This window comes from Oryctolagus cuniculus, chromosome 3 (assembly GCF_051225735.1).
Source record: "Oryctolagus cuniculus isolate XC-2025 breed Fujian yellow rabbit chromosome 3, ASM5122573v1, whole genome shotgun sequence".
Lineage (NCBI taxonomy): Eukaryota > Metazoa > Chordata > Mammalia > Lagomorpha > Leporidae > Oryctolagus > Oryctolagus cuniculus.
This window is the reverse complement of record NC_142869.1, coordinates 172,447,959-172,457,025: the sequence shown is the minus strand read 5'-3', so window position 1 is coordinate 172,457,025 and position 9,067 is coordinate 172,447,959. Positions and strand designations below refer to the sequence as shown.

General features: G+C 38.3%; 1 long non-coding RNA gene across 1 annotated transcript in view; it reads right to left on the bottom strand.

The window, feature by feature from the left end:
• Positions 1-3,523: 3,523 nt before the first annotated feature.
• Positions 3,524-9,067, bottom strand: part of LOC149127602 (uncharacterized) — a 330,118-nt gene continuing 324,574 nt past the window's right edge. Inside the window, exon 3 of the long non-coding RNA XR_016231127.1 lies at positions 3,524-3,542. This is a non-coding gene — a long non-coding RNA (uncharacterized LOC149127602). The remainder of the gene's footprint in view (positions 3,543-9,067) is intronic.

Genomic DNA, 9,067 nt, shown 5'->3' with positions numbered 1-9,067 from the left:
ATTCCTTATTTGGACCACTGGCTATTTAAGAGTATTTTGTCTAGTGACTGGAACTGGGTCATTTGAAGGATTATTCATTCATATACCTGATGTCTGAGTCGGAAAAACACAAAAGCTAGAACAGCAGTTGGGAATCTCTTTCTCTTTGTAATCTCTCCAAATGATCTGTCCAGCATGGCAGATACAGGGCAGCCAGACTTTTTGAGCCCTGGGGCTCCGAGGTGTAAGTTATATGAGAGTCAAGAGGAAATATATCCACCTGATGTCCTGGCTTCAGAATTCACAGGGCGTTGGTTCACTCCATTGGTCAGAGCAGTCACAGTCTCTGAGCAATTTCAAGAAGAGAGAACATAGTCCTCACCTCTCAATAGGAAGAGTGGCAGTGTCCTATTTAAGAAGAACTGGTGCGATGGAAGATATTTATGTGATTATTTAGATAAACACAATTTGACATAGTGTGACAACAGTAATGTTTGTTCTCAACCCCAAATTTTAAGAACTGTCTTTGCTATATTGGAATTTTTAATATGTAAAACAATCAGCCTGTGGTGACTGAATACTATGACCCATAGTTTCTAGCGTATTATGAATATCTAAAACCTTATAACTGAATAAGTATTATTACCTTTCTATATTGTAATAGTTACAAAATGGCTCTGGCATTGTCACTTGCATAATTATAAGCAAAGTGAATATTTTTAGTCTTCATCCACTCTGCCACTTTCTTCAGCTGTGTATGCTGAGCACAGGTGTAGCCACATAGGTTTAAACAGAATTCAGAATGAGCCACAGAAACTAAACTATATAACCATTTATGTATGAATTCGTATTTTTCCTTGTTTGACAAAACTCATTCAGGTCTTGCTTTTTTTACTGGATGTTGGTGTAGATATTCACAGATACAAGAAACAGAAACACTGAAATGACAAATTAAATGTAGTCATTTAATTTATGTATAGATAATACTTTGTCTTATCCCAAGGAAGAACCTGAATTATCAAACAGCTATGTGCTAGAAAGAGATATTCATGCTGACTAATGTGAGAGCCCTACCTCTTTTCTTTACAAAAACAAAATAATACAAAAAGAACTTCTACCGCTGTGCTCTGGTTCCTGAACTTGCACAGGTTGGCACAAGCAGTAAACTGGCTGTAATGATTTATACAGGGAAACACAACAGTAACTCTGAAAAATAAAGAGCCTGAAGAGAAGAAGGGAGTAATAGAAAAGACAAAAATCTTGGTGTATTGGATTTTAAAGTGGGAGATGGTTTAAGAAAAAGTTGTAGTCCTTTGCTGGGCAGGTGATAATAGAGTGCTAACGAGTGATATTCAGGGGAGATGGATAGGTTAAAAAATTGTTAAGAAGGATTGTTCTTGGAGCCAGTGCCGTGGCATAGCAGGTGAAGCCACAGCCTGCAGTGCCAGCATCCCATTTGGGCACCAGTTCAAGTCTTGGCTCCTCCACTTCCGATCCAGCTCTCTGCTATGGCCTGGAAAAGCAATAGAAAATGGCCCAAGTCCTTGGGCCCCTGCACGCATGTGGGAGACCTGGAAGAAGCTCCTGGCTCCTGGCTTTGGATGGGCACAGCTCTGGCTGTTGCAGCCAACTGGGGAGTGAACCATTGGGTGGAAGACCTCCCTCCCTCTCTATCTCTTTCTCTCTCTCTCTCTCTCTGCCTCTCCTTCTCTTTGTGTAACTCTAACTTTCAAATAAATAAATAAATAAATCTTTAAAAAAAAATGATTGTTCTTTGTATAAATGGAACTCTGGAGAGGATTTTCACTTAAACTACAGTGAAAAGTTAAACAGCTGTTTAGTCATTTTTGGATATTATGTTGTTGCATCTTTTGTATAGGATGCCATGTTGAGACAGCTCATTAGATTAAAGACACTATTTATGAAAGACAATCAACAATCAGTAAAATATAGTGGAAAAGGCACTGAGTTGGGAATGACAAGGTATGAGTTCTAGTCTGGGCTCAGAATGAATCTTTTTCCTTCCTGCTCATCTTTTTTTTTTTTCTTCCTATTTGTTCTTTGTGCTTTGAACCTACAAAGAATATGACTTATTTTATTTGTAAAATAAAAATTAAGAATGTACAAATTATGTTTCTAGTTGGTCTGATCCCTTTACCCTACGAATTACAAATTGCTCACAGGGAATACAGGGTGAGGAAATGTGTGTTATTAATTCTAAATAAATGTTGGCATTAACATAGAAAGTTTTTGGGGACACAGAACAGACTTTAAAAAGCTAGTGTATTGGGCCGGTGCCGCGGCTCACTAGGCTAATCCTCCACCTAGCGGCGCCGGCACACCAGGTTCTAGTCCCGGTTGGGGCGCCAGATTCTGTCCTGGTTGCCCCTCTTCCAGGCCAGCTCTCTGCTGTGGCCAGGGAGTGCAGTGGAGGATGGCCCAAGTACTTGGGCCCTGCACCCCATGGGAGACAAGGATAAGTACCTGGCTTCTGCCATCAGATCAGTGCGGTGCGCCGGCTGCAGCGCACCGGCCACGGCGGCCATTGGAGGGTGAACCAACGGCAAAGGAAGACCTTTCTCTCTGTCTCTCTCTCTCATTGTCCACTCTGCCTGTCAAAAAAAAAAAAAAAAAAAAAAAAAAAAAAAAAAAAAAAAGCTAGTGTATTTTTGCCAAGACAAACCCATTTTCCAGGAAAATTTTCTGGCTCTCAGAAATTCACCTTTAGCAGTTCAACTTCACTCAACTGATAAGGCAGCCTGAAATTCTGCAGTCACTTAAGTCATCCAAGAGACCAATTCGATACCAATTTGAATTGGTTTAGCTCAATAGACAGTTTGAAATGTCTGGGAGATGGGTAAGGTGATTACCTCAAGAGACTGAAAGTTACAAGTCTTATTCGGCATGAATTATTTCTCATCAAAATAAATATATTTGTAGATAACTTTTTCAATACTGTACTTTATGTGACATTCGGACTGTTTTAAAACAATCGTTGGTCCTATTCTTTTTGCTGAAAAGCTACATGTATTGCAAAATCAGTGACTAGCACAAAACAAGTGAGGCTGTACACTTCGCTAATCTACTAATAAAGCACATCTCTAGACATCTCTAGTCCAGTTTTTGCATCAGTAGATTAAAAGCACAAGAAAGCACTAGATGGCATTAAGTTATCCTTTGGAAGTGCTGTTCCACATATTTTTGACCTTATTTTTGAGATATAACTCTGTAGCACATTGCTTATTATCAAATTTTATTGATTACTAAAAGATAAAATTAAACTGGAGTGAGTGCTATGGCTTTCAGCTGGATTGAGGCCATTAATTATCAAATTAAATTACTACAAATCCAAGTCCAAAATATTACAAAAGAAATATCTACTAAGATAACTAAGTTTGATGTAAGAGTACCAAGTTATGGACTAGCAAATAGACAATTTTCATAATGCTTTAGATTAACAGAGCGTATGGTTTAGGAAATAACTTACCTTTGTGTTCAGCAGAGAGAATCCTGTGTGTGACGAAGGAGGAACTAATGTGATACTGGGAGACAAAATGGGAGACCTGTAAAGAGGAAAAAGAACACATAACTAAAGAGAAACATATATACCATGGTCCATAATTATATTAAAAGTCACAAAGATGTTTTGACTGTTACTGGGTCAGATGAGGTAACTGTAATCCAAAGAACTGTAATGAGGGAGAGAGAGAAAGAGAGAGAGAGAGAAATCATGAAGCCAATGGAATGAGGCCCCCAAAGAAATCCAGAAAAAGGCAATGATGTAGAGGTGTCTCCAGGAAACCACAGACAGGGTCCTTGCTGAAGACAGTGTGGGAAGTACTTTGGATGCCTGGGATACCTACAGATTTTTTTCATCAAACAGAGATGGAGGTAAACAACCAAGGTGTTCATGTAGTTAAGTTTCAATAGCTTAAACAGCAGCCTCCCAACAGCATGATTCAAATTTCAGTTACCATGGTATATTGTGAGCAACTGAATAAAGTGCCATCTTTCTTATTCACTCTTTTGTTTAGCAATCACAATGTAAATAACAGATAAACATTATGATCAGCAACTAATCATGTCATTTCTTTCAAGGTCTGTTGGTGATCAGTCACTGAGCATTTCTTGTTTTGTTCACACATACTGCGAAACATGTACTGTGTTAACTCTCTGCTTCCCAGTGATAAACCCAAACAACTTTATACAAACATGAATAATAGAAGCAGAGAATCAGCCAACAAAGATGAACATGCCCAAAGAAGCACAAGGGATAAGTTGAACTCAAATCCAGAAAACATGGAGTTATAGGAGAAATGACTGTTGGTGATAATGTTGACACCAGTGCCAATAAAAAGGCACTAGATATGAAACCAGAGGCATTAATGAAAGTGAATTTATGGGTAAGAACAAGGAAAATGACTGTGACACAAACTATGAAAACACTGCAGAGCACATGACACTAGCAAAAAAAAAAAAAACTTGCATTAAAGGACGTCTTAGACATGCTTCACAATATTGAAAGCATAAAGAATAAAATGCCAAAAGTTGATCCAAACTTAGACAAGAGTATAATATACCCAGGAGCAGAAGCCAAGACCTGTGGATAAGTTTTCAACAAAGAAATGGGAAATTTAATTTTCAAGGATTCTAATATTTTAAATTATGGCTTTCTAAATATGTATTAGTACTATTTATAAGCATTAAATTATTATTTTAAGCTTATTATTTACTACTTAAATTTATTAATTTTATAGGGAGCTCAGAAATGAATCTACATTCATGTAGCCAACTGATTTTTGATAAAAGTGCCCAGAATATACATTGGAAAAAGAATAATCTCTTCCATAAATGGTGTTGGCAAAACTGGGTAGATACATATAATCAGATCTCTGTCTCACCATATAAAAAGTCAACTCAAGATGGACCCAAGATAGACCCAAGTCTATGAAGATGTGTATGGTAAACACCTCAAGACATTGGTTTTAAGTGATGAGTTGTTGTTTAGGACCCCAAGATCACAGGCAACAAAAGGAAAACTATACAAATAGGATCACATCAAACTCAGAAGCTTCTGCCCAGAAAAGGAATCAGTCAATAGAGTGAAGAGAAACCCAGCGGAATGGGAAAAATATTTCTAGGTACTCACAAAGGATTAGTATCCAGAATATATTAGCAACATAAAACACTCAACAACTAACCCAGTTAAGAAATGGGCAAAGGACCTCCAAAGACAATTATCAAAAGAAGAAATACAAGTGGCCAAGAAATATTTCAAAATATGTTCAATATCAGGCCGGCGCCGCGGCTCACTAGGCTAATCCTCCACCTTGCGGCACCGGCACACCCGGTTCTAGTCCCGGTCGGGGCACCAGATTCTGTCCTGGTTGCCCCTCTTTCAGGCCAGCTCCCTGCTGTGGCCAGGGAGTACAGTGGAGGATGGCCCAAGTGATTGGGCCCTGCACACCATGGGAGACCAGGATAAATACCTGGCTCCTGCCATCGGATCAGTGTGGTGCGCCGGCCGCGGCGGCCATTGGAGGGTGAACCAATGGCAAAAGGAAGACCTTTCTCTCTGTCTCTCTCTCTCACTGTCCACTCTGCCTGTCCAAAAAAAAAAAAAAAAAAAAAAAAAGAATGGCTATTATTCAGAAGACAGAAAGTAACAAATTCTAAGAATGCGGAGAAGGGGGAACTCCTAGTCACTCTTGGTGGGAATATAAATAAGTGCAGTACTGTGGAAACAGTATGGAGATTTCTTTGAAAACTAGAAGTAGACTTGCCTTGTGATCCAGTAATTCCTCTACTGAGTATATACCCAAAAGACATGAACTTATTGTATCAGAGATACCTACACCACTATGTTTATAGCAGCACTGTTCACAATACTTCAAATATGGAATGATTCAAGGTGTCCATTATCAGATGAATGGTTGAAGAAAATGTATGTATGTGTGTGTGTGATGAAATATTATTCAGTTATAAAAAAGAATGAAATCCTACAATTTGCATCAGAATGGATGCAGCTGGAAGACATCATGTTGAAAAAAAGCAGACACAGAAAGACAAACACCAAATGTTCTTTATATGTGGGAACTAAGATTTAAAAAAAGAAATGCCTGAGTGTGTCCATCTTACTTCAAATATAGTTTTGTCAATCTTTGTTTTATATCTTTGTCAAATCAATGCTCAAGAATGATGTGCTAATATGTTCTTAATGTCCTGTAATTATTTTAAAATTTACTGTGTATGAGTGAAATGAACATCTTTTCAATTGATTATGATTTATATTCATTGTCCACATTCTCACTGAACTATTGTCTTTTTATTGCTTACTTGTTGAATGCTATTTTTAGTGAAGCATTAAGCCATTGACTATAATGTAAATTAAAAATGTTATCTCAAAAATTAAGGAATGAAGGAAGAAAGGAATGAAGGAAGGACAGAGGAAGGAAAGGAAGTATTGCCTCCTTAAAATTGTATCAACTACATGGAATCTGTTCTCTTTGTATTAATATCACATTAACATGATAATATATTAGAATTATGTTGTAGTAATTATAAAGCCTTTGCTGTGATCTTGAAAATATAACTTAATCATTCTTTTAAAAAGTTATAATTTTGTTTCCAGTGCAGTGGCACAGTAGGCTAAGCCTCCACCTGCCGTGCCAACATTCCATATGAGCGCCAGTTCATGTCCCAGGGGCTCCTCTTCCTGTCTAGCTCTCTGCTTTTGGCCTGGGAAAGCAGTGGAAGATGACCCAAGTGCTTGGGCTCCTACACCCATGTGGGAGACCCAGAAGAAGCTCCTGTTTCTGACTTTGGATTGGCCCAGCTCCGGACTTTGTGGCCAGTTGGGGAGTGAACCAGTGGATGGAAGATCTTTCTCTCTGCCTCTCCCTCTCTCTCTCTATAACTCTGCCTCTCAAATCCATAAATAAAATCTTTAAAAAAGTTATAATTTTACATTTAAAAATTATATTTCTATACTAATGAATGTAAATTATATAGTAAAATAATGTTTTAGAACTTCAATGTACATTATCTCTTTTTTAAATTTTATAAATTTATTAAAAACTAATAAATTATTAACATGTTTTCACAGCCATTTTTAAGATTAAATAACAACTGAGATTTTTTTCCTGGATTACTAAAAATGTGCGAGAGTTGGGCCTCTACAATCATTATCATGGTCCTGCAACTACTATGCAGAGTGAAGATTGCGTGTGTGTAAAAATGCAATTAGGGGTAGTTAAAATGGTCACATTCCACATCGGATGCCTGAATTTGAGTCTGGGCTCCACTCCTGATTCCAGCTTCATGCTAATGTGCACCATGGGAGGCAACAAGTGAGCTCAAGTAGCAGAGTCCCAGCCATCCCTGGACTGAGTTCCTGACTCTTCACCTTGGTTTGCCCCAGCCCTGCTGGTTGTGAGAATCTGGAGAGTGAACCAGGGGATGGGAGCTCTGTCTGTCTCTGCCTCTCCAAACAACAAAACTGTAGCTAACTGCTTTGTCTCTTTCCATCTCTTAGTACAATTTCATTTCTCTCTTTTATGTCTTGGGGTACTAATCTTCACATGCTAATTAATGTGCCATAATTGCCTTTTCTTGACTCATTTCAACTTTTAATTATTTTACTAGTTAATATTAATAACTTATGATATGTTATTAATGACTTATTTTGAGTTTCTAGTTTTGGGAGCTGTCAGATGCCATCTTCTAGTGGTGGTAAGATTTAGATCATTGACCTCACCCCTTACTTCCTCTTACACCATCCTCCCAGAATGGTTATTACTCCATTTGCATTTAAATCAATGGACATACACCTGTCTACCAGAGGGGTGCTTAAAGTATGTAACTTACATTTGGTGAAACAACAGAACAGGAGATTGTGGCTTCTTCAGTGACTAACTAGACTTTTCCTTGGAATAAATTTAATCCTCCTAGAACTAAATTCCTCCCCCACATGCAGGGTACCATTGCTATAGGAAGTAATATGGAGTATGTACATCTTAAATCCAGGCTGCTCCGAGGAGGAAAAGGGCTGGCTGGGTTTCCTATTCATAGATCCCACTCCAAGCTATCAGAGAAATCTCTTTAGGAAAAAGCCAGTCTCTTTAGGAAAAAACTCCTAAGAATCATTGTAGGCTGTGAAACTTTCATGTGGCACAACTCTTGTTTATTATATGCCAAGAATCATTGCAATAGCTTTTATATTTATCAAAATATTTAATCCTTACCAAAACTCTGCACAATAGCTCCATTCTACAATGAATACTTGCAGTCATAGAAACAGTAACTTGTCCAAAACCACGATGCTCTCAAGTGGTTAAGCTGAGATTCAAACCCATGCAGTGCACGTTTAGAGTCGCAGCCTTTCCTCTAGTCTACAATGTCTCTCGCCTATAATTTGCTGAGTTTAGTAAAAAAAAAAAAAAAAACCTGTGGAGACAGAGGCTATAGCAGTGTTCCTGAAGGAAGGCCAGTTCCCACCTTGGTGGGCCATGTTTTCAACATGAGACATGACCTGTCTGTATTCCTAGGACAAAATTATAATCAAGTAAACTTTTGCCCCTCTTCATCCACACCTAAGATTCTGAAATGGGTCCGGATGACACATTAATTAACTGAGACTGTCTTCCCCTCCAAAGTTAATGTCTCATCACTATTATAATTCCCATTCCAAATATTTCCTTGCCATTCTGTTGCATACAGCTCACTAGAGGGAATACAATAAACACAAATGACTCCATAAAACTACTGGAAATTTGCTCAGAAACATAAAAGTATCCAATTTTGTACAATATGAACCCTCTTTCATTCCTAAGTTATCCAGGGAGAATTAAGGTCCAGAAATTTAATCTTCTTGCTCTGGCAAGTCCAAGTCCCAAGAAATTAAAATCCTTAAAATCCTTCCCTTTAATTCATTATTCTTGTCAGTTTGGGTCCCAGGAGAGGTTTTCTACTTCCTGGTGGAGTTCGGTACCTTTCACAGAAGCACCTTAAGCTTTCTTCTATGGGAAAAGGGTGCCGCAGCGCCAAACGTAAATCATTCACACCTGCGTCTCCTATGGGTCCAGATTTT